Source organism: Coregonus clupeaformis, chromosome 11 (assembly GCF_020615455.1).
Source record: "Coregonus clupeaformis isolate EN_2021a chromosome 11, ASM2061545v1, whole genome shotgun sequence".
NCBI lineage: Eukaryota > Metazoa > Chordata > Actinopteri > Salmoniformes > Salmonidae > Coregonus > Coregonus clupeaformis.
Genome location: NC_059202.1, coordinates 47,960,957 through 47,987,543, shown reverse-complemented (window position 1 = coordinate 47,987,543; position 26,587 = coordinate 47,960,957). Strand labels below are relative to the sequence as shown.

General features: G+C 42.8%; 1 pseudogene; it reads left to right on the top strand.

Moving 5' to 3' along the window:
- The first annotated feature begins 1,807 nt into the window (after nt 1-1,807).
- LOC121577178 lies at nt 1,808-3,663 on the top strand (annotated as a pseudogene).
- The last annotated feature ends 22,924 nt before the right edge of the window (nt 3,664-26,587 follow it).

Genomic DNA, 26,587 nt, shown 5'->3' with positions numbered 1-26,587 from the left:
GCTGGTGCTCTTTCATGCCGTCCCTGGGAGGGGTGCGTCACTTGAGTGGGTTGAGTTACTGACGTGATCTTCCTGTCTGGGTTGGCGCCCCCCTTGGTTTGTGCTGTGGTGGAGACCTCTGTGGGCTATACTCGGCCTTGTCTCAGGATTGTAAGTTGGTGGTTGGGGATATCCCTCTAGTGGTGCGGGGGCTGTGCTTTGGCGGAGTGGGTGGGGTTATATCCTTCCTGTTTGGCCCTGTCCGGGGTTTCTTCGGATGGGGCCACAGTGTCTCCGGACCGCTCCTGTCTCAGCCTCCAGTATTTATGCTGCAGTAGTTTATGTGTCGGGGGGCTGGGGTTAGTTGGTTATACCTGGAGTACTTCTCCTGTCTTATCCAGTGTCCTGTGTGAATTTAAGTATGCTCTCTCTAATTCTCTCGTTCTCTCTTTCTCTCTGAGAACCTGAGCCCTAGGACCATACGTCAGGACTACCGGGCATGATGACACCTTGCTGTCCCCAGTCCGCCTGGCCTTGCTGCTATTCCAGTTTCAACTGTTCTGCCTGCGGCTACGAAACCCCTACCTGTCCCAGACCTGCTGTTTTCAACTCTAAATGATCGGCTATGAAAAGCCAACTGAGAGACCTGAGCCCTAGGACCATACGTCGGGACTACCGGCCGTGGTGACTCCTTGCTGTCCCCAGTCCGCCTGGCCTTGCTGCTATTCCAGTTTAAACTGTTCTGCCTGCGGTTATGGAACCCCTACCTGTCCCAGACCTGCTGTTTTAAACTCTAATGATCGGCTATGAAAAGCCAACTGAGATTTATTCCTGATTATTATTTGACCATGCTTGTCACTTATGAACATTTTTGAACATCTTGGCATGGTTCTGTTATAATCTCCACCCGGCACAGCCAGAAGAGGACTGGCCACCCCTCATAGCCTGGTTCCTCTCTAGGTTTCTTCCTAGGTTTTGCCTTTCTAGGGAGTTTTTCCTAGCCACCGTGCTTCTACACCTGCATTACTAGCTGTTTGGGGTTTTAGGCTGGGTTTCTGTACAGCACTTCGAGATATTAGCTGATGTAAGAAGGGCTATATAAAATAAAATTGATTGATTGATTGATTGATTGATATTGTGTGTAGATGGGTGAGAGAAAAAAATCTATTTAATCAATTTTGAATCCAGACTGTAAAAAAAAAAAAGTGGAATAAGTCAAGAGGTATGAATACTTTCTGAACTGTAACTATGAAGTTGTTAATGTTCTTAGCTTTATCCTTTAAAATAGACACGTGAAAAGATTCTGGGGATGCACGTGCACATCTTCAATATGTACCCTTTGTGCATTTAACTATACACTAAGTGTACAAAACATTAAGAACACCTTCCCAATATTGAGTTGCACCCACCCCCATCCCCACCCAGGGATGCTGGCCCATATTGACTCCAATGCTGCAGTTGTGTCAAGTTGACTGGATGTCCTTTGGGTGGTGGACCATTCTTGATACACACAGGAAACTGTTGAGCGTGAAAAACCCAGCAGCGCTGCAGTTCTTGACATAAACCGGTGCGCCTGGCACCTACAACCAAGCCCCGTTCAAAGGCACTTAAATATTTTGTCTTGTCCATTCACTCTCTGAATGGCACACATACTGTACACAATCCATGTCTCAAATGTCTCAAGGCTTAAACATTATTCTTTAACCTGTATCCTCCCCTTCATCTACACTGATTGAAGTGGATTTAACAATTGACATCAATAAGGGATCATAGCTTTCACCTGGATTCACCTGGTCAGTCTATGTCATGGAAAGAGCTGGCGTTCATAATGAAGTACACTCAGTGTATGTCGCAAGTAAAAACCTTGGGTTGCGAGTTGATACATTTGGGTGGTGGACCATTCTTGATACACACAGGAAACTGTTGAGCATGGAAAAACCCAGCAGCGTTGCATTTCTTGACACACTCAAACCAGTGCACCTGGCACCTACTACCATACCCTGTTCAAAGGCAATTTCACCCTCTGAATGGCACACAAACACAATCCATGTCTCATTTGTCTCAAGGCTTAAAAATCCTTCTTTAACCTGTCTCCTCCACTTCATCTACACTGATTGAAGTGGATTTAACAAGTGACATCAATAAGGGGTGATAGCTTTCACCTGGTTAGTCTGTCATTGAAAGACCTGGTGTTCCTAATGTTTTGTATACTCAGTGTACATCATATTTAATACTTATGTATGTTGCATAACATATACAATGTTGGCACTATCTGATGTTGTTGTCTGATTGTGTGTCTCAAGATCTACAGCTGGATAGATGACCTGGTGGCTGCTCACCCTAACCTGGTCACCAAGGTACAGATTGGAACTTCCTATGAGGGCAGGCCCATGTATGCGCTCAAGGTACAGAAACATTAGACCTATTACAACAATTGCACCTGTTAGTGTATGTACAGTACATGTGTTTTTTGTCAATATATGGGTTTCGTGTCTATGTCTGATTAGTTTGTGTGCATACTTTTCTATTTATCAGTTTGTTACCATGTTTGTTTCCACCCGTCCTGAACTACAACAAAGAAAGGACAAGTGTTATCATATTCTGGGTAGTGTTGGATGCATTTGTGATAATAACACTTGTCCTCTCTCTGTTCTAGTTCAGCACTGGTGGAAACCAATGTCCCGCCATCTGGGTTGACTCTGGTATCAGGCCACTGGAGTGTGGACAGCCAACAAGCTGAGAGAACACTTCAGACTTCTATTGTATTCTAATTGAAAAAATAAAATTTAACATACTATCTAATATGTTATACAAAATATGTTATGCCTCCCTGACCCCTCTCCTGAACTCCATGGACATCTACCTGCTGATTCTGACCAACCCTGATGGCTACGTCCACTCCCACACCAGTGTAGGTACCCACTATAGATATACCATTAAGTATTATAACGCAGTTACTGTATACTGTGGTGGGAGTTACAGAATTAAGTGTAAATTGTGACCTTTTACCTGTGTCACCTCAGTGTGTCTCAATGTAGAGTGATATGAGGACAATCCTGATTGTGCTACCTAGTATACCAGTAAAACGTTTACTGAGTTAATCCCTTGTGTCCTCATGGTTCACAGGACCGTATGTGGAGTGAGACTCGCTCCAACAACCCCGGCTCCGTGTGCCGTGGTGTCAACTCCAACAGGAACTGGGATGCCGGCTTTGGAGATTTTGACCACCAATACCTGTTAACCATGTACGGCTACAGTTCCATACCAGCTTTGGTGGTGGGTGTCACAGGTTGACTATGGAATAGATTTTTCACAGCTGATAGTTTCCTGTCTCAAAGATGAAATGAGTGAAATGCATAGTCTTATGAGACAATGCTTTCTTTCCTAAGCATGACATACCTTGTTGTTGTACACAGAATAACCTGTGTCCATCCATGTGTGTGTTTGTGTGTTGTCGTCCCCCCGCCCCCCCGGTGCCAATACCAACCCCCTGCTCTGACTCCTACCACGGCCCATCTCCCCACTCTGAGATGGAGTTGAGGAACGTGGTGAACCTGGTGAAGAACCATAGCAACTTTAAGTCCTTCATCTCCATCCACGCCTACTCCCAGCTGTTCAGTTATAGACTCCTAAAACTCTCACATTTTTGGGTCGCTCATCTTTTCAGTTTGCTGCAGACAGTGACTGGAATGAGCTGCAAAAAACATTGAAACTTGACAAATATGCACTATATGTGGGTATAAGTCTTTCAATTAAGTTGCTTTGTCATCAGATGGCACCCACCAGCCAGGACTGGAAAGCACAGTACTGTAGTTCAATCCAATAATTTCAATCCAAAAATGTCCACCCAAACCAAGCAAGCAGCGGCATCATCGATTGGTTATACAACCTGGGCATCAAGTACTCCTTTGCCTTCGAGCTGAGGGACATTGGTCGCTGTGGTCCCCCCAAAAAAAAACATTTCATTTCAAGAATTCTATGTCTGTAATAATTATTTGTTCATTGATCTTTTTATTGTGAATTTGATAGTAAGTGGTGAACAACAGTCATCCTACCTGGTCTCAGAGCATTTTGTATTTTTCTGTACGTAAATCAGAGACGCTCCATTTAGTATATGTTTCATATGGTATGTATTAATATGTGGATGTCCATCACCCATTTCGTATGATATTTTACAAATTACAAATCTTTTTATATGTTACAAATTTGAAAATTAGTTAAGATTTTTTTAAACGTATGATATGTTATGAATTCTAGCTAGGTGTCTAACGTTAGCCAGATCACTAACGTTAGCTAGGCTAGGGGTTAGGGTTATGTTTAGGAGTTAGGTTAAAGGGTTAAGGTTAGGGGAAGGGTTAGCTAACATGCTAAAAGTAGCTAAAAGGTAGTAAGTAGTTGAAGTTGCTATTTAGCTAAAATGCTAAAGTTGTCCATGATGAGATTCAAACTCGCAACCTTTGGATTGCTAGACGTTGGCGTTATACGCCCACCCATCCACCCCGATCAACATCCGACTCGCTTTTTCCTTAAGTAATCATCTGTCTTATGTAACCTTACCAAAAGTAACATATCATACTAAATGGAATGTCCCAGATATACATTTACTATGTTACGTCTAGTCTATGAGACCAGGTTGAATCATCATGAAGGAAAAAAGCTGCTGTGCTGGGTGCTGTCCATGGTGCTGAATATTGTATAGGAACAGTAGGTGCTGTCCAAGGCCCTGGATCAGTAGGTAACACTAGATGGCAGTGCAATATAACGAAACAAATGATATACTGTAGCTTCACACTCTCCATACTAACAGTTATAGGAGGAATCTAGAACGTTGATTATAGAGAGGCATGGGTTATTATTGAAGTTAACAAATTATTTCAACACATTAAATTTAGGGGATATGGACAATAGAGTTCAACTAGTATACACTACATGACCAAAAGTATGTCGACACCTGCTGGTCGAACATCTCATTCCAAAATCATGGCCATTAATATGGAGTTGGTACCCCCTTTGCTGCTATAACAGCCTCCACTCTTCTGGGAAGGCTTTCCACTAGATGTTGGAACATTGCTGCGGGGACTTGCTTCCATTCAGCCACGAGCATTAGTGAGGTCGGGCACTGATGATGGGCAATTAGGCCTGGCTCGAAGTCGGCGTTCCAATTCATCCCAAAGGTGTGTAGCGGTCTTTATATGTACCACAGAAGAACCAAGAAATGAAGTGCGACACTATGGCTGTCTTTTTGGGCTTTTATGTAGATCTGCAATAATATTATGAAAAGACAGGACAGGAATACATCAGTCTCCAATGCACCATCTGACAAGTTGTTCTTTCTCTCAGTGTTTTCTCGGACTGACACAATCATATTCATACATAAAGCCATAATGTATAGAATAAAATAATGATCAATCTTCAATACAAAGACTGTATAATAGTAATTCTTAGACAATATAACCATACCTGCAATGGTACTATGAAAAGACAGGACAGGAATACATCAGTCTCCAATGCAACATCTGACAAGTTGTTCTATAGAGGAGCATGAAGAAAAGTAAAACATATATCCTGTCTCACATCTCCAATACATTGCTAGGTGCTTTCAATGTTGACACTATTAAAATAAAATACAACAACTCATGTACAAAAACACTGTAATACAAACAAGCTACATCGTCAAATCGCATTTATCCCATTCAGACCGTAGAGAGCTAAAACTCTCCCATAATGCAACACTAGCATACGTCGGCAGCTCAGCTAAGCATCTGCATCACAGAAAGACATGCTAACTAGCAACAGCAATGCTTTTTTGCATTCTGTAAAACTATATCAGTAACAACGATAAAACTCTGAAAGTTACATGTTTCAATAGTCTCACACTCCTTTATAACAATACCTATAGCATGAATCTTTGGATGCTTTATTTATTTAACGTTATGGACTTCTACACAGGAGTAATCTGCAACATATACCTTTCTCTCTGTGTTTTCTCGGACTGAGGAGAACGGGAGCTACGGGTAGTACCAGGGTGTTAGTAGGTGACGTAAGCACCCAGATGAAATAAAATACATTTAATGAAATAAAAACCGAAGATGTTAATATCATCCAGCTACTGTAGCTGCCTCCTTAACATTAATAGGCAGTACTAGTAGCGCAACAAATAAAAATAGAAACCAAAAGTAAAGTTCCTGGCGATCATAGCGATCTGACTTCCCCTTCTGTCTGAACTTGGAACATTCCTGTTCGCGGGCTTGGGCCACTGACCCTTAACCTGGATGTTCTGTTCTGCGTTGTGTACTATTCTAATAATTTGAAGTTTGATGGAATAACCATTTTAACTCTCCTACAGGTGTTCGATGGGGTTGAGGTCAGGGCTCTGTGCAGGCCAGTCAAGTTATTCCACATCAATCTCAACAAACCATTTCTGTATGGACCTCACTTTGTGCATGGGGGGGGCATTGTCATGCTGAAACAGGAAAGGGCCTTCCCCAAACTGTTGCCACAAAGTTGGACACAGAATCGTCTAGAATGTAATTGTATGCTGTAATGTTAAGATTTCCCTTCACTGGAACTAAGGGGCCTAGCCCAAACCATGAAAAACAGCCCCAGACCATTATACCTCCTCCACCAAACCTTACAGTTGGCACTATGCATTCGGGCAGGTAGCGTTTTCCTGGCATCCGCCAAACCCAGATTTGTCTGCCCGATGGTGAACGCGTTTCCACTGCTCCAGAGTCCAATGGCGGCGAGCTTTACACCACTCTAGCCGACGCTTGGCATTGCGCATGGTGATCTTAGGCTTGTGTGCGGCCAACCCATTTCATGAAGCTCCCGACGAACAGTTATTGTGCTGATGTTGCTTCCAGAGGCAGTTTGGAACTCGGTAGTGAGTGTTGCAACCAAGGACAGACGGTTTTTACGCACTACACGCTTCAGCACTCGGCGGTCCCGTTCTGTGAGCTTGTGTGGATTACCACTTTGCGGCTGAGCCGTTGTTGCTCCTAGATGTTTCCACTTCACAATAACAGCACTTAAAGTTGACCGGGGCAGCTTTAGCAGGGCAGAAATTTGACGAACGGACTTGTTGGAAAGGTGGCATCCTATGACGGTGCCACATTGAAAGTCACTGAGCTCTTCAGTAAGGGCCATTCTATTGCTGATGTTTGTATATGGATTGCATGGTGGTGTGCTCGATTGTATACACCTGTCAGTAACAACTGTGGCTGAAATAGCCAAATCCACTAATTTGAATGGGTGTCCCCATACTTTTGTATATATAGTGTATCATTGAAGGATCACCATATATTGTCCCAGGTGCACGGGAGAGTTTGGCACCCCTTACTGCAGATATGGGATCTGTGAGTTTGGCCCCTGAAAGGTTGAATTTGATGGCTAAGAGTTTACCCTCGAACGGGATTATACAGTTGCGCCCTCTACGAGAGGGTTGTATACATATACAGTGATGGAAAAAAGTATTTGATCCCCTGCTGATTTTGTACGTTTGCCACTGACAAAGAAATGATCAGTCTATAATTTTAATGGTAGGTTTATTTGAACAGTGAGAGACAGAATAACAACAAATAAATCCAGAAAAACGCATGTCAAAAATGTTATAAATTGATTTGCATTTTAATGAGGGAGTGCGTGCTTACTCCACTAGGGGTGTGGCGGCTGCTTGGGCATTGTTCAGGGGCATGACGCTAGGTTATATCTGTGCTGTCAAAAGTTTGGACACACTTACTCATTCAACGGTTTTTCTTTATTTTGACTTTTTTACATTGTAGAACAATAGTGAAGACATCAAAACTATGAAATAACACATATGGAATCATGTAGTAACAAAAAAAGTGTTAAACAAATCAAAATATATTTGAGATTTGAGATTTTTCAAATAACCACCCTTTGCCTTGATGACAGCTTTACACACTCTTGGCATTCTCTGAGCCTCGGGCTGCCGTGGTTCATCAACTCTGGTCGATGCTATGCAGAACGTGTGTGCACTTTACCAAGTCATGACTTGCGGTTCCTTGTACTAGTTCTGACATTTCAGGCTGGCAAGGTAAGTATTGTTCTTGGAACCGTGGGGTCTATGGACTTGGGCTTCAGTGGCAGTGTGTCAGTGCACATAGCCAGGTTGCAGCAGGTTCTGGTTCCCTAGAACATGTGTGTGTAACGTATGTGCTTGGGTTTCCGTGGGCCTCCCAGTTTGGTACCATCTGGGCCGACTTGGGGCGTGATTGTGTGTCCCCATTGTATGTTATACCAAGTGACCGACTAAGAGGGAACTTACAGTTATGAATATAACTACTGTTCCCTGAAGGAGTGAACGAGGTATAACATATTTGGGCCTCGTGCCGTCAGGGGATTTGGGCTCGGTGATGAGCGTTACTGAATTGCGAGCGCCGGTATTATAGCCAGGAATGCGAGGCTTTCGAGGTTGGGCTCGGCTTCCATTGGCCCGTTGGGCGTGATTTCATTTTCTTCAGGTCAATATGATTAGTCGTTGACTTCCCATAGTATGTTATACCTCGTTTCCTCCTTCAAGGAGCAGTAGTTATATTCATAACTGTATGTTATAGAAAGCAGGATAATTAAGTTGGCCAGCTAACCCTGATAAACAGTCAGCTGTATCTCTTGATTTTCTGGTTCATTTAGAAAGCTGAACTTACATGGGTTGCTGCTTGTCGAGTCAATTATACCATGCCAAGTCTGTAATTTATGTCAGAATATTTAGGACAGTTAGCTGGCAAACTCATTGATCCTGCTTTTTGGAACAGCCCCTGGACACTGTACTTCAACAACAAAGAAATGTACATAAACATCTCTTAAATAGCCAGCCAAGCTTGAGAAATGTATAACAGAATATTTGGTTTTATGTACTGTAGCTTTGTGTTCTTAGCCACTGGCCCTCACTTCGATCATCTGTTTTTGTACATTTATTCACACAATAACATACACATGTAGGTAGCACAATTATACTTAGCAAGACCCTAACTCCAGGATTGACATGCAGCATTCTTTCTTGAGAAAAAAATTGAATTTTGTTTTCAACAGTAAGATAGCTGACACTCTATGAAGCAATGCTGATAAAATGATTTGTTTTTGTATAGGCTAGTGGTAAGGCCTTTCTTACATTTTTAGACCCGGGCTGTAAAAATGTGGCATGTAGAGGCCTGCCTTTTCTTAGACTCTGTTACTAAGCCAGTGGCCAATCTTCAAAAAGGGCTTTCGTTTTTGAGATACCCTTACCCGAGGTAGAACAAAACATAACCATGTTTTTACACATCCCTAATGTCTCCCAAATATTAAATGGATGGTTGCGTGAAAATGTTTTACTGCAAAAGTGGTTAAATGGATAGATATTGTGACACACCCTAAACTCAAAGTGCAGACTAATGCCTGGCTGGAGGGGGGGATGGGCCGCATAAGCGCATGTAACCCAATATTACAAGCTCTAATATTGCTAAAATTTGGAACACAAGTAGTCAGTTGTCTGCCCTACATACACAAATAAACAGCATTAAGATATCTTAATGAATCTAGGAAATATAGACCTGTAAACACAGGGATACAATAGGCGGAAATGTCAACTATTACTATTTAATATTTTTTAGTCATTTAGCAGACGCTCTTATCCAGAGTGACTTACAGTTAGTGAGTGCATACATTATATATATATTTTTTTCATACTGGCCCCCCGAGGGAAACGAACCCACAACCCTGGCGTTGCAAGCGCCATGCTCTACCAACTGAGCTACACGGGGCCCACATGATGAATGTAAGCTTTACTTTTTGGTAGCTGATTAATAGACAACTTTCCAAATCAAATTTGCTCTCATTCAGTGCTGTATCATCCTGCCTGACAGAAATGCATAGAGTAACACTTGTTTTTTTAATGTTCTGGCTAGTGTAATTTGCTCTAAGGAAAACAAGAGGGCTCAGACATCGGAATTAAGGATTTTGTATCTTTAGCCCCTACTCTCGTAATTAAGTCAGGGGCCATCACAGTTTATCTTTGGGGCTACCATGGATTTAGCCTCAAATCCAATATGGCGTTCAAAATCCAATGTGGCTGCCATAATACCATTTGGTGGAGGTTAAATCACATAAATATGTTTTTATTTCAGAATTGTGTAAAATACTCATGCCCATAAAGACTGTTTTGATTACACTCAAACACCTTCGCCTGCATATGTTACCCTTGTTTATTTTGTATTGAATGTGTTATTCTGTCTTTAAAAAGGTTTCATAAGTCTCTTGGTATATCTAGGACTATGAGTGGCACTGCCATGGCTCTGTTGTGTTTGAATACCTTCAGCCAAATAGCTTTTCAATGTGTGTTCATGTTTAAATCTCATGCACACACAGCATATCAACAATGGGCAATTCCGCTAAACATAATAACAAGCCTTTCACGACACAATCACATAGTAGCGTAACCAAGTAACAGTCAGCCACTCTAGTAGCGTATATGTACAGTACATTTTCCCTCTTTTCCCTACTGAAATGAAGTGTGCAAAGTTGATTCAAAGTCTTTGAGGTGACAGGACATGAGTGTGTCCGAACAGGGTGAGGAGACAAAGTAGCCAGTGGTGGTTGTAGTTCTCGGGCCTGACCTGCTTGCACAGCTAAAAAGCTTCAGCGACAAGGGCAGTATCCTTGCTGTATGACTGGTGGGGTATTGGGGCTGTGTGGTGATCAATATCCAATTTTACAACAGTTGCAGGAGATGCAGCTTGCATGCCAACGAGACCCATTGAAAATTGGAATGTTATCTCGGCCTGAATGATGCTGGGGATACTTCAGTAGTGGAATGGTTAGTTGTCTGTTTGTGAATGAGAGTCTGTGAAAGGGCTGTCACAAACAGACCTGCCCTTAGATCTTTCCAACACCTAATTTACCTGTTGGTGTTGCTTTTTATGTTAAATGTGGCAATAATCCTGCAGGTCATGTCCTACATATTCGTTTGGAAGTTGGGTAGGATGTTAATTTGATCAGCCCAAATGGAGAGCTCTTTCAGCCTTCCTGTATTTTGTTTTAATCAAAGCACATTCTGCCTAGTAGCGCACACTGTTGAGTTTTGGCCACATTAGATTTTCTGTTGTTGGACTATTCAGCAAACCATCCTGACTGACAGTAACGTTATACTATGCTATTATATTTGGTTCTGTTATATAGAATACTAATGAATCATTATGTGATTCAAGCAAGTGGTGCGTGTCGCCAGTCCGGTCCGTTCCTGCTCCCCGCACCAAGCCAGTGGTGCGTGTTCCCAGTACGGCCCGGCCCGTTCCTGCCCCTCGCACCAAGCCTGTGGTGCGCGTCGCCAGTCTGGCCCGGCCCGTTCCTGCTCCTCGCACCAAGCCAGTGGTGCGCGTCGCCAGTCCGGCCCGGCCTGTTCCTGCTCCTCGCACCAAGCCAGTGGTGCGCGTCGCCAGCCCGGCCCGGCCTGTTCCTGCTCCTCGCACCAAGCCAGTGGTGCGCTGTCGCCAGCCCGGCCCGGCCTGTTCCTGCTCCTCGCACCAAGTCAGTGGTGCGCGTCGCCAGCCCGGCCCGGCCTGTTCCTGCTCCTCGCACCAAGCCAGTGGTGCGCGTCGCCTGTCCGGCCCGGCCTGTTCCTGCTCCTCGCACCAAGCCAGTGGTGCGCGTCGCCAGTCCGGCCCGGCCTGTTCCTGCTCCTCGCACCAAGCCAGTGGTGCGCGTCACCAGTCCGGCCCGGCCCGTTCCTGTCCCTCGCACCAAGCCAGTGGTGCGTGTTCCTAGTCCGGTTCGGCCCGTGCCTGCTCCTCGCACCAGACCATTGGTGCGTTTGTCCAGTCCGGCACGGCCCATGCCCGTTCCACCGGTGCCTGGTCCGGCACTGGTCAGCTGCTCCACTCCGGAGCCAGAGCAGTCCGCTCCACCGGTGCCTGATCCAGTGCCGGTCAGCTGTTCCACTCCGGAGCCAGAGCAGTCCTCTCCACCGGTGCCTGATCCATCTCCAGTCAGCTGCTCCACTCCGGAGCCAGAGCAGTCCGCTCCACCGGTGCCTGATCCAGCTTCGGTCAGCGGCTCCACTCCGGAGCCAGAGCAGCCGGTCAGCATGCCCACCCGGCCCCTACCCTGTTATGTTTATGTTGTGCGGTCGGAGTCCGCACCTTTGGGAGACTGTCACACCCTGACTCAGGGGACGCTTATATGTTGAGTCAGGGTGTGTATATTCCTTGTTGTGCTTTTTCTATGTTGTCGATCTAGTATGTGTGGATCTATGTTGGCCGGTGTGGTTCCCAATCAGAGGCAGCTGTCGCTCGTTGTCTGATTGGGGACCATACTTAGGCAGCCTATTGGCACTGTCTAGTTGTGGGATCTTGTTCCGTGTAAGGTTTGTTGTTCTCTACCACCTTGGACTACACGTTTCATTTTTTGTTGTTTATTACGTTAATAAACATGTATGCATCTCACACTGCGCCTTGGTCTGACCCGTCATTAAACGAACGTGACACATACTGTATTTTTCAGTCTAATAAAGCTATTTACTTACTTTTGTTGCCAGAGGCTTAATGCACCCATTATTTTAGAGGGGGCACAAACTACTTGAGGATGTGGGGGGGTTGTCCGAAGTTGGATAATTTATAATATTTTTTACATCTGAAACAGCTTTTTCCTGCAATCTAGAGACATAATCATTATGGCTAAATCTCAAACTGAACACTTGGCCCCTAAGCCCTATGTGTTCGATAGTGATCACTCGAGTCTGCAAGTGTTTTGCCAAAATGAGCATTGAGATCATGCGCACTCGATGTCCCAACTGCCACTTATTAATATGAAAACATTCTAAATCCATTGGCATGCGATGTCTCCTGTGACCTGTCTAGTGCATGACTCACTCGCTATAAAACACGGGCATGGGCCAGACACAGACGCATACTCCGATAGACAGTGAGAAAGTTGTAAAAATATGTGCAAGTATATCGTTCACCAGTGATTTCATCAGCTGGTTTTAGCTTGGTGTAGCCTGCCTGCTACTAGCTAGCTTCACTGACAAATACAGGGATGGAATTTTAGTTAGTGCTAGTTAAGTATGTTGGGCACTGCACTGATAAAAAGAGTGTAGCTTGTCAATTATTTACAATAGTTTGACAGCTTGCTGATGACGTTGTAGACATGTTCCAATCATCAGTCAGTCCGTACTTCAGCATGTTTTCAAAGCACAAATCGCTACGTTGTAACGTTGGGTCAGCAGCAGCAGACTCGATACTGTACTGACTCGGGGCAGAGCAGGCTGTTTGGTGCTTCATTAAAACTCATTCATTGTGATAAAATAATGTTACTACAGTAGCTAGCAAACTAGCTAGCTTGCATATGGAAGGAGCATTGCATTTAGTGTTGCATTAGCTGGTTGGTTAACCTCTCGTTTCATATGAAGTGACTGGCTCAGGATTAGCTAGCAAGTTAGTCATGTTTTTGTGTACATGATCAAACTTCAGAATTACATTAAACTCCTTAGCTAGATGTAAGATCATGCGACTAAGACCTCCTCAAAATTAAACTTCAAAATTAATTACAGATTATGATTTGGGGGGGGTTTCAGACAATTTTTTAGGGTGACGTAGTAGTGACCGTTGTTGCTAGGTAACATGCTAAGATTCATGGGAAGAAGTTGCTGCCAAGGGTGCCGAGTCAGCATAGGATGCCCACTCGATAATGAGGCTTCCAAACGGCTTATAGGAGCCCTCGTTGACTCGACAACTAGCATTTGAGATTGACTCGATTGACTTGTGAACACACATATAAAGGGATTGAGTGCTCAAAGTGTTCAGTTTGAGATTCAGCCTATGTCAAAAATCTGTCTATTTTTCTGCATGGGTTATCTAAGCATGTACAGTTGAAGTCGGAAGTTTACATACACTTAGGTTGGAGTCATTAAAACTCGTTTTTCAACCACTATAGTTTTGGCAAGTAGGTTAGGACATCTACTTTGTGCATGACACAAGTCATTTTTCCAACAATTGTTTACAGACAGATGATTTCACTTATAATTCACTGTATCACAATTCCAGTGGGTCAGAAGTTTACATACACTAAGTTGACTGTGCCTTTAAACAGCTTGGAAAATTCCAGAAAATGATGTAATGGCTTTAGAAGCTTCTGATAGGCTAATTGACATCATTTGAGTCAATTGGAGGTGTACCTGTGGATGTATTTAAAGGCCTACCTTCAAACCCAGTGCCTCTTTGCTTGACATCATGGGAAAATCAAAAGAAATCAGCCAAGACGTCAGAAAAAAATTTGTAGACCTCCACAAGTCTGGTTCATCCTTGGGAGCAATTTCCAAACGCCTGAAGGTACCACGTTCATCTGTACAAACAATAGTACGCAAGTATAAACACCATGTGACCATGCAGCCGTTATACCGCTCAGGAAGGAGACGCGTTCTGTCTCCTAGAGATGAACGTACTTTGGTGCGAAAAGTGCAAATCAATCCCAGAACAACAGCAAAGGACCTTGTGAAAATGCTGGAGGAAACAGGTACAAAGTATCTATATCCACAGTAAAATTAGTCCTATAATCTTGTTGAGTTGATGCCAAAGAGCTCGATTTTGGTCTCATCTGACCACAACACTTTCACCCAGTTCTCCTCTGAATCATTCAGATGTTCATTGGCAAACTTCAGACGGGCCTGTTTATGTGTTTTCTTGAGCAGGGGGACCTTGCGGGCGCTGCAGGATTTCAGTCCTTCACGGCGTAGTGTGTTACCAATTGTTTTCTTGGTGACAATGGTCCCAGCTGCCTTGAGATCATTGACAAGATCCTCCCGTGTAGGTCTGGGCTGATTCCTCACCGTTCTCATGATCACTGCAACTCCACGAGGTGAGATCTTGCATGGAGCCCCAGACCGAGGGAGATTTACAGTTATTTTGTGTTTCTTCCATTTGCGAATAATCGCACCAACTGTTGTCACCTTCTAACCAAGCTGCTTGGCGATGGTCTTGTAGCCCATTCAAGCCATGTGTAGGTCTACAATCTTGTCCCTGACATCCTTGGAGAGCTCTTTGGTCTTGGCCATGGTGGAGAGTTTGGAATCTGATTGATTGATTGCTTCTGTGGACAGGTGTCTTTTATACAAGTAACAAACTGAGATTAGGAGCACTCCCTTTAAGAGTGTGCTCCTAATCTCAGCTCGTTACATGTATAAAAGACACCTGGGAGCCAGAAATCTTTCTGATTGATAGGGGGTCAAATACTTATTTCCCTCATTAAAATGCAAATCAATTTATAACATTTTTGACATGTGTTTTTCTGGAATTTTTTGTTGTTATTCTGTCTCTCACTGTTCAATTAAACCTACCATTGAAATTATACACTGATCATTTCTTTGTCAGTGGGCAAACGTACAAAATCATCACCATGAAGCACGGGGTGGCAGCATCATGCTGTGGGGGTGCTTTGCTGCAGGAGGGACTGGTGCACTTCACAAAATAGATGGCATCATGAGGAAGGAAAATTATGTGGATATATTGAAGCAACATCTCAAGACATCAGTCAGGTAGTTAAAGCTTGGTCGCAAAAGTGTCTTCCAAATGGACAATGACCCCAAGCATACTTCCAAAGTTGTGGCAAAATGGCTTAAGGACAACAAAGTCAAGGTATTGGAGTGGCCATCACAAAGCCCTGACCTCAATCCTATAGAACATTTGTGGGCAGAACTGAAAAAGCGTGTGCGAGCAAGGAGGCCTACAAACCTGACTCAGTTACACCAGCTCTGTCAGGAGGAATGGACCAAAATTCACCCAACTTATTGTGGGAAGCTTGTGGAAGGCTACCCGAAACGTTTGACCCAAGTTAAACAATTTAAAAGCAATGCTACCAAATACTAATTGAGTGTATGTAAACTTCTTACCCACTGGGAATGTGATGAAAGAAATAAAAGCTGAAATAGATAATTCTCTCTACTCTTATTCACATTCTTAAAATAAGTTGGTGATCCTAACTGACCAAAGACAGGGAATTTTTACAATGATAAAATGTCAGGAATTGTGAAAAACTGAGTTTAAATGTATTTACTAAGGTGTATGTAAACGTCTGACTTCAACTGTATATACTGTATTCTATTCTACTGTATTTAGTCAATGCCACTCCGACATTGCTCATCCTAATATTTATATATATTCTTTTACTTTTAGATTTGTGAATTGTTAGATACTACTGCACTGTTGGAGCTAGGAACACAAGCATTTCACTACACCCGCAATAACGTCTGTTAAATATATGTATGTGACCAATAAAATGTGATTTGAATCATACGATGGTCACTGACTTGATAAAAGTGATCAGTTCGAACGCTCCCTCTCTCTCTCTCCTCCCCCACTTAAAATACTGTCTGCACGCATATCTTTGCTCAAGGTGAGCCTGGGAAGGAAACACTTACTAGTGTTAAAAGGGGGAGGTTACTCTTTGCCTGGTCCAGTCAGTGTGCCCACTCCTCCAAAATACTGCTGACAGATCTTTTTTTAATAACAAATTATGTTAAAACGTGGGCTTAAAAATGTAATTCATTTAATATCTGAAAAAAAAAAAAACAGGACAAATCTGAGGGGGCACGTGCCCTTGTGCCCCCTATGGGCATGACACCTCTGTAGCTCTTCGTCAGAAGCATGCTTTTTGTAAGTAGTTAGGCCTAACTGAGAAATGTGATTGGTTGACAATAGGTCTATGACATTGGCCTACATCTTGTCTTGCGCAGAATATCAGATCTCCACAACGATTGGGGAAGTGTTTAACATCAATCTCCTTTCTTCACAGGGAAAACATCAGGTGCATCTTCTGACTGATGAGTGTTGCATCTCTCCTTTTTTTTCATTTCCTCCACAATGATTAGCCTTTCCTCCTCTAGATTATCTCGGGATGGTCAGGCAGGTAATTACCTTCCCCTCGTTTGAACCTTTTCATAGGGCGCTTGCGCTCTTCTTCGTCCTCATCCCTCCCTCTTTTCTTGTCCGTTGCAGCCTGCCACACGGAGCTTGGCCCTGTAGTTGCCAACCTTGTATTTGATGCTCATTTTCCAGCCGTCATATCCCTTGCCCGATCCTGGCTCTATAAGGCACGGATACTTCAGAATGAGTGCAGAAGCAACAGAGTCTATATCATGAGACTCTGGGTATCCTTTGAATGCAAAAATAGCCAGTGTAATTTTATCCAAGATCTCCAACTTAATTTCCCTTGTTACATTTACACCTTTCTTCGTCTGTTCATAAACCTCATTCCCTTTGTGCAGCCTCAAGTCCACATTGTACGAGAAGGTAGGGATGGTGAAGGATGAAGGCCACTGAGGTGCTTCTCAAGTAGTTTTGAATGGTGACTGATGGACTCTGCGGGAAAGCAGTAGAGGACACACTGGCCGTGTACAGGGATAAGACTTTTAAAACAGCCCTTTCAGATGGTAGTTGCAGAGGGCACCCCCAAATTCAGGGTCGTCAAACTAGCTCAAAGTCTCTTTGAAGTTATAACTTTTCTCTAAGTATAACCTTGTGAAGTTCTACGGAATCTGGTATTTGAGGAAGCTGGACCCTCCTAATGTTTATTGGGGAGATGTGCGCCACCAAAAACATTGCCTATGAAAGAAAAATGCAATTACAGTGCATTCGGAAAGTATTCAGACCCGTTGAATTTTTCCACATTTTGTTATGTTACAGTCTTATTCTAAAATTGATTAAAAATAAAAAAATTTACTACACACAATACCCTATAATGACAAAGCAAAAACAGGTTTTTAGAAAAGTTTGCAAATGTATAAAAAATGTTGAACTGAAATATCACATTTACATAACTATTCAGACCCTTTACTCAGTATTTTGTTGAAGCACCTTTGGCAGCGATTACAGCCTCAAGTCTTCTTGGGTATGACACTACAAGCTTGGCACACCTGTATTTGGGGAGTTTCTCCCATTCTTCTCTGCAGATCCTCTCAAGCTCTGTCAGGTTGGATGGGGAGCGTCGCTGCACAGCTATTTTCAGGTCTCTCCAGAGATGTTCGATCGGTACTAGTCCAGGCTCTGGCTGGGCCACTCAAGAACATTCAGTGACTTGTCCCGAAGCCACTCCTGCGTTGTCTTGGCTGTGTGCTTAGAGTCGTTGTCCTGTTGGAAGGTGAAGCTTCGCCCCAGTCGGAGGTCCTGAGCGCTCTGGAGCAGGTTTATCATCAAGGATCTCTCTGTACTTTGCTCCGTTCATCTTTCCCACGATCCTGACTAGTCTCCTAGTCCCTGCCTCTGAAAAACATCCCCACAGCATGATGCTGCCACCACTATGCTTCACCGTAGGGATGGTGCCAGGTTTCCTCCAGACGTGAGGCTTGGAATTCAGGACAAAGATTTCAATCTTGGTTTCATCAGACCAGAGAATCTTGTTTCTCATGGTCTGAGAGTCCTTTAGGTGCCTTTTGGCAAACTCCAAGTGAGCTGAGGAGTGGCTTCCGTCTGGCCACTCTACCATAAATCCCTGATTGGTGGAGTGCTGCAGAGATGGTTGTCCTTGTGGAAGGTTCTCCCATCTCCACAGAGGAACTCTAGAGCTCTGTCAGAGTGACCATCAGGTTCTTGGTCACCTCCCTGACCAAGGCCATTTCCCCCGATTTCTCAGTTTGGCCAGCTCTAGGAAGAGTCTTGGTGTTTCCAAACTTCTTCCATTTAAGAATGATGGAGGCCACTGTATTCTTCGGGACCTTCAATGCTGCAGACATTTTTTGGTACCCTTCCCCAGATCTGTGCCTTGACACAACCCTGTCTCTGAGCTCTACGGACAATTCCTTCGACCTCATGGCTTGGTTTTTGCTCTGACATGCACTGTCAACTGTGGGACATTATATAGACAGGTGTGTGCATTTCCAAATAATGTCCAATCAATTTAATTTACCACAGGTGGCCTCCAAACAAGTTGTAGAAACATCTCAAGGATGTATACAGTGGGGCAAAAAAGTATTTAGTCAGCCACCAATTGTGCAAGTTCTCCCACTTAAAAAGATGAGAGAGGCCTGTAATTTTCATCATAGGTACACGTCAACTATGACAGACAAATTGAGAAAAAATCCAGAAAATCCCATTGTAGGATTTTTAATGAATTTATTTGCAAATTATGGTGGAAAATAAGTATTTGGTCACCTACAAACAAGCAAGATTTCTGGTCTCACAGACCTGTAACTTCTTCTTTAAGAGGCTCCTCTGTCCTCCACTCGTTACCTGTATTAATGGCACCTGTTTGAACTTGTTATCAGTATAAAAGACACCTGTCCACTACCTCAAACAGTCACACTCCAAACTTCACAATGGCCAAGACCAAAGAGCTGTCAAAGGACACCAAAAACAAAATTGTAGACCTGCACCAGGCTGGGAAGACTGAATCTGCAACAGGTAAGCAGCTAGGTTTGAAGAAATCAACTGTGGGAGCAATTATTAGGAAATGGAAGACATACAAAACCACTGATAATCTCCCTCGATCTGGGGCTCCATGCAAGATCTCACCCCGTGGGGGTCAAAATGATCACAAGAACGGTGAGCAAAAAATCCCAGAACCACACGGGGGACCTAGTGAATGACCTGCTGAGAGCTGGGACCAAAGTAACAAAGCCAACCATCAGTAACACACTACGCCGCTCAGGGACTCAAATCCTGCAGTGCGAGACGTGTCCCCCTGCTTAAGCCAGTACATGTCCAGGCCCGTCTGAAGTGCATTTGGATGATCCAGAAGAGGATTGGGAGAATGTCATATGGTCAGATGAAACCAAAATATAACTTTTTGGTAAAAACTCAACTCGTCATGTTTGGAGGACAAAGAATGCTGAGTTGCATCCAAAGAACACCATACCTACTGTGAAGCATGGGGTTGGAAACATCATGCTTTGGGGCTGTTTTTCTGCAAAGGGACCAGGACGACTGATCCGGTAAAGGAAAGAATGAATGGGGCCATGTATCGTGAGATTTTGAGTGAAACCCTCCTTCCATCAGCAAGGGCATTGAAGATGAAACGTGGCTGGGTCTTTCAGCATGACAATGATCCCAAACACACCGCCCGGGCAACTAAGGAGTGGCTTCGTAAGAAGCATTTCAAGGTCCTGGAGTGGCCTAGCCAGTCTCCAGATCTCAACCCCATAGAAAATATTTGGAGGGAGTTGAAAGTCTGTGTTGCCCAGCGACAGCCCCAAAACATCACTGCTCTAGAGGAGATCTGCATGGAGGAATGGGCCAAAATACCAGCAACAGTGTGTGAAAACCTTGTGAAGACTTACAGAAAACGTTTGACCAGTGTCATTGCCAACAAAGGGTATATAACAAAGTATTGAGAAACTTTTGTTATTGACCAAATACTTATTTTCCACCATCATATGCCAATAAATTCATTAAAAATCCTACAATGGGATTTTCTGGATTTTTTTTCTCAATTTGTCTGTCATAGTTGACGTGTACCTATGATGAAAATTACAGGCCTCTCTCATCTTTTTAAGTGGGAGAACTTGCACAATTGGTGGCTGACTAAATACTTTTTTTCCCCACTGTATATAGTCCCCTGTAGCTCAGTTGGTAGAGCATGGCGCTTGGAACGCCAGGGTTGTGGGTTAGTTTCCCACGGGGGGCCAGTATGAAAAATGTATGCACTCACTAACTATAAGTCGCTCTGGATATGAGCGTCTGCTAAATGACAAAAATGTAAATGTAAATGATCAATGGAAACAGGATGCACCTGAGGTCAATTTGAATCTCATAGCAAATGGTCTGAATGCTTATGTAAATAAGTTTTTTTTGTTTTTTATTTTTTATACATTTGCAAAAATGTCTAAAAACCTGTTTTCGCTTTGTCATTATGGGGTATTGTGTGTAGATTGATGAAGAAATCAATGTATTTAATATATTTCAGAATAACGCTGTAACGTAACAAAATGTGGAAAAAGTCAAGTGGTCTGAATACTTTCCGAATGCACTGTAAAAAAGAAACAAGTAATGTTGCTGTGTGTGCAGGACATCACTTAGCAGGCTTATGAAAATATTAAAACTAAACAAGGCAGACAGCTCAATCTCTTCCCTAACAGATTACCCTAACACTACAATACATCAATTACGGATAAACAGCATGCATTGATTCTTGAAGAATAAGGACAGACAGACAGAGACTGACAGAGTGCTATTTGCTTCTCTCTCGGTCGATACATTTGATCACACTCAAATCTATCCTTTTTCCAACCCTTTGTTGTGCTTTGAGGCAAGGCTAATGTTTTGTTTATTTTAAAGTAGCCTATTCTGGCTTTAAAACTACGACCAAAGCAACACTTTGTTCATAATTCTACTCAAGCTAATCAACTAGGTTGGAAGTGAAGGATAGCTTCTTTGAAAAGAGTGCATTATACACATCATTTCTGGCAACAAAGCATGAGCAAATGGCTTTTCAAAACTCTTCACAGCACAATTGTATGTGTTAAGGTGGTTAAAAACTATTTAAAAACACGAATATATCTTGATTACATAAGTATTCAACTCACAAGTCAATACGTTAGAATAACCTTTGGCACCGATTACAGCTTTCTGGGTAAGACTAAGAACTTTGCACACCTGGATTGTACAATATTTTCACATTATTCTTTAAAAAATTTGGTGTTGGTGTTAAACAAATGCTAAACAGTTATTTTCAAGTCTTTACATATATTTTCAAGCCAATTTAAGTCAAAACTATTTAACTAGGCCATTCAGGAACATTCAATGTTATCTTGGTAAGCAACTCCAGTGTATATTTGGCTTTGTGTTTTAGGTTATTGTCCTGCTGAAAGGTGAATTTGTCTCCAGTGTCTGTTGGATAATAGACTGAACCAGGTTTTCCTCTAGGATTTTGCCTGTGTTTAGCTCTATTTCGTTTATTTTTACCCCCAAAAACCTCCCTAGTCCTTGCCGATGACAAGCATACCCATAACATGATGCAGCCACCACCATTATTGAAAATAAGAATACTGGTACTCAGTGATGTGTTGTGTTGGATTTGCCCCAAACATACCTCTTTGTATTCAGGAGAAAAAGTTAATTTCGTTGCCAAGTTTTTTGCAGTTTTACTTTAGTGCTTAATTGCAAACAGGATGCATGTTTTGGAATATTTTTTATTCTATACAGCCTTCCTTCTTTTCACTCTGTCATTTAGGTTAGTATTGTTGAGTACAGTGGCTTGCGAAAGTATTCACCCCCCTTGGCATTTTTCCTATTTTGTTGTCTTACAACCTGGAATAAAAACAGATTTTTGGGGGGTTTGTATCATTTGATTTACACAACATGCCTACCACTTTGAAGATGCAAAATATATTTTTGAATGAGACAAAAAAACAGAAAACTTGAGCATGCATAACTATTCACCCCCCCAAAGTCAATACTTTGTAGAGCCACCTTTTGCAGCAATTACAGCTGCAAGTCTCTTGAAGGCAAAACTGCTCCAGCTCCTTCAAGTTGGATGGGTTCCGCTGGTGTACAGCAATCTTTAAGTCATACCACAGATTCTCAATTGGATTGAGGTCTGGGCTTTGACTAGGCCATTCCAAGACATTTAAATGTTTCCTTAAACCACTCGAAGTGTTGCTTTAGCAGTATGCTTAGGGTCATTGTCCTGCTGGAAGGTGAACCTCCGTCCCAGTCTCAAATCTCTGGAAGACTGAAACAGGTTTCCCTCAAGAAATTCCCTGTATTTAGCGCCATCCATCATTCCTTCAATTCTGATCAGTTTCCTAGTCCCTGCCGATGAATAACATCCCCACAGCATGATGCTGCCACCACCATGCTTCACTGTGGGGATGGTGTTCTCGGGGTGATGAGAGGTGTTGGGTTTGCGCCAGACATAGCGTTTTCCTTGATGGCCAAAAAGCTCAATTATAGTCTCATCTGACCAGAGTACCTTCTTCCATATGTTTGGGGAGTCTCCCACATGGCTTTTGGCGAAGACCAAACGTGTTTGCTTATTGTTTTCTGTAAGCAATGGCTTTTTTCTGCCCACTCTTCCGTAAAGCCCAGCTCTGTGGAGTGTACAGCTTAAAGTGGTCCTATGGACAGATACTCCAATTTCCGTTGAGGAGCTTTGCAGCTCCTTCAGGGTTATCTTTGGTCTCTTTGTTGCCTCTCTGATTAATGCCCTCCTTGCCTGGTCCGTGAGTTTTGGTGGGCAGCCCTCTCTTGGCAGGTTTGTTGTGGTGCCATATTCTTTACATTTTTTAATAATGGATTTAATGGTGCTCCGTGGGATGTTCAAAGTTTCAGATATTTTTTTATAACCCAACCCTGATCTGTACTTCTCCACAACTTTGTCCCTGACCAGTTTGGAGAGCTCCTTGGACTTCATGGTGCCGCTTGCTTGGTGGTGCCCCTTGCTTAGTGGTGTTGCAGACTCTCGGGCCTTTCAGAACAGGTGTATATATACTGAGATCATGTGACACTTAAATTGGACACAGGTGGACTTTATTTAACTAATTATGTGACTTCTGAAGGTAAATGGTTGCTTTGCTTCATAGCAAAGGGGGTGAATACATATGCACGCACCACTTTTCCGTTATTTATCTTTTAGAATGTTTTGAAACAAGTAATTTTTTTATTTTCACGTCACCAATTTGGACTATTTTGTGTATGTCTATTACATGAAATCTAAATAAAAATCAATGTAAATTACAGGTTGTAATGCAACAAAATAGGAAAAACGCCAAGGGGGATGAATACTTTTGCAAGGCACTGTAACTACAACGTTGTTGATCCATTTCTCCTATCACAGCCATTAAACTCTGTAACTGTGTTAAAGTCCCCATTGGCCTCATGGTGAAATCTCTGATCAGTTTCCTTCCTATAATAATATGCCATTTAGCAGACGATTTATCCAAAGCGACTTACAGTCATGCATGCATACATTATTTTATTTTTTTGTGTATGGGTGGTCCCGGGGATCGAACCCACTACCTTGGCGTTACAAGCGCCGTGCTCTACCAGCTGAGCTACAGAGGACCACGGCAACTAAGTTAGGAAGGACACCTGTATCTTTGTAGGGACTGGGTGTATTGATACACCATCCAAAGTGTAATTAATAACTTCACTTCAAAGGGATATTCAATCTGCTCTTTTTTTTACCCATCTAACCAATAGGTGCCCTTCTTTGCGAGGCATTGGAAAACCTCCCTGGTCTTTGTGGTTGAATCTGTGTTTGTAATTCACTGCTCAACTGAGGGACCTTACAGATAATTGTATGTGTGGGGTACAGAGATGAGTTAGTCATTCAAAAATCATGTTAAACACTATTATTGCACACAGAGTGAGTCCATTATGTGATTTGTTAGGCACATTTTTACTCCTGAACTTATTTAGGCTTGCCATAACAAAAGGGTTGAATACTTATTGACTCAAGACAGTTCAGCTTTTCATTTTTAATTAATTTGTAAAAATTGCTAAAAACATAATTCCACTTTGACATTAGGGGTTATTGTACAGTGGGGAAAAAAAGTATTTAGTCAGCCACCAATTGTGCAAGTTCTCCCACTTAAAAAGACGAGAGAGGCCTGTAATTTTCATCATAGGTACACGTCAACTATGACAGACAAAATGAGAAAATTCTTTCCAGAAAATCACATTGTAGGATTTTTTATGAATTTATTTGCAAATTATGGTGGAAAATAAGTATTTGGTCAATAACAAAAGTTTCTCAATACTTTGTTATATACCCTTTGTTGGCAATGACACAGGTCAAACGTTTTCTGTAAGTCTTCACAAGATTTTCACACACTGTTGCTGGTATTTTGGCCCATTCCTCCATGCAGATCTCCTCTAGAGCAGTGATGTTTTGGGGCTGTCGCTGGGCAACACGGACTTTCAACTCCCTCCAAAGATTTTCTATGGGGTTGAGATCTGGAGACTGGCTAGGCCACCCAGGACCTTGAAATGCTTCTTACGAAGCCACTCCTTCGTTGCCCGGGCGGTGTGTTTGGGATCATTGTCATGCTGAAAGACCCAGCCACGTTTCATCTTCAATGCCCTTGCTGATGGAAGGAGGTTTTCACTCAAAATCTCATGATACATGGCCCCATTCATTCTTTCCTTTACACGGATCAGTCGTCCTGGTCCCTTTGCAGAAAAACAGCCCCAAAGCATGATGTTTCCACCACCATGCTTCACAGTAGGTATGGTGTTCTTTGGATGCAACTCAGCATTCTTTGTCCTCCAAACACGACGAGTTGAGTTTTTACCAAAAAGTTCTATTTTGGTTTCATCTGACCATATGACATTCTCCCAATCCTCTTCTGGATCATCCAAATGCACTCTAGCAAACTTCAGACGGGCCTGGACATGTACTGGCTTAAGCAGGGGGACACGTCTGGCACTGCAGGATTTGAGTCCCTGGCGGCGTAGTGTGTTACTGATGGTAGGCTTTGTTACTTTGGCCCCAGCTCTCTGCAGGTCATTCACTAGGTCCCCCCGTGTGGTTCTGGGATTTTTGCTCACCGTTCTTGTGATCATTTTGACCCAACGGGGTGAGATCTTGCGTGGAGCCCCAGATCGAGGGAGATTATCAGTGGTCTTGTATGTCTTCCATTTCCTAATAATTGCTCCCACAGTTGATTTCTTCAAACCAAGCTGCTTACCTATTGCAGATTCAGTCTTCCCAGCCTGGTGCAGGTCTACAATTTTGTTTCTGGTGTCCTTTGACAGCTCTTTGGTCTTGGCCATAGTGGAGTTTGGAGTGTGACTGTTTGAGGTTGTGGACAGGTGTCTTTTATACTGATAACAAGTTCAAACAGGTGCCATTAATACAGGTAACGAGTGGAGGACAGAGGATCCTCTTAAAGAAGAAGTTACAGGTCTGTGAGAGCCAGAAATCTTGCTTGTTTGTAGGTGACCAAATACTTATTTTCCAGCATAATTTGCAAATAAATGTATAAAAAATCCTACAATGTGATTTTCTGGATTTTTTTCTCTCAATTTGTCTGTCATAGTTGACGTGTACCTATGATGAAAATTACAGGCCTCTCTCATCTTTTTAAGTGGGAGAACTTGCACAATTGGTGGCTGACTAAATACTTTTTTCCCCCACTGTATGTAGGCCAGTGACACAGAATCTCAATTGAATGCATTTTAAATTCAGGCTGTAACACAACTGAATGTGGAAAAAGTTTTTTTTTTAATCATGTAAAACATCTGGAGGAAATCCTCTAATTTGATGTGTTTTGTATGTTGTTTATTCGAAACAAGAGCAAGGTATTGTTAATTAGGAAGTCTTTACTTCAGCATCACTCTGTAGCATGCATACAGCTCCATTAAGTACATAGTAAGTAATGCCTAACTTGGCTCACTAGTATTATATAGTATCACATTCAGATACACATACTAGCAGTGCCATCTATTGGCTTGGCGACATCTCGTAACATCTTCCTTTACCCAACAAATTAAGATAACTCCTCCTCGACTCATAAACAGGAGAACTGGGGTTAGACCCTTGCCAGTGAAAACATTACACTGGTAACAAAAACATATAGCTCTGTTCTTATTCAAGTACCTTCAATAAGCATCAACTTTAAAGTCAATAAGCAGATTACCCTGTTCCCTCTTACAAAAAAATATAACCTTTTAGATTAAACAACAGT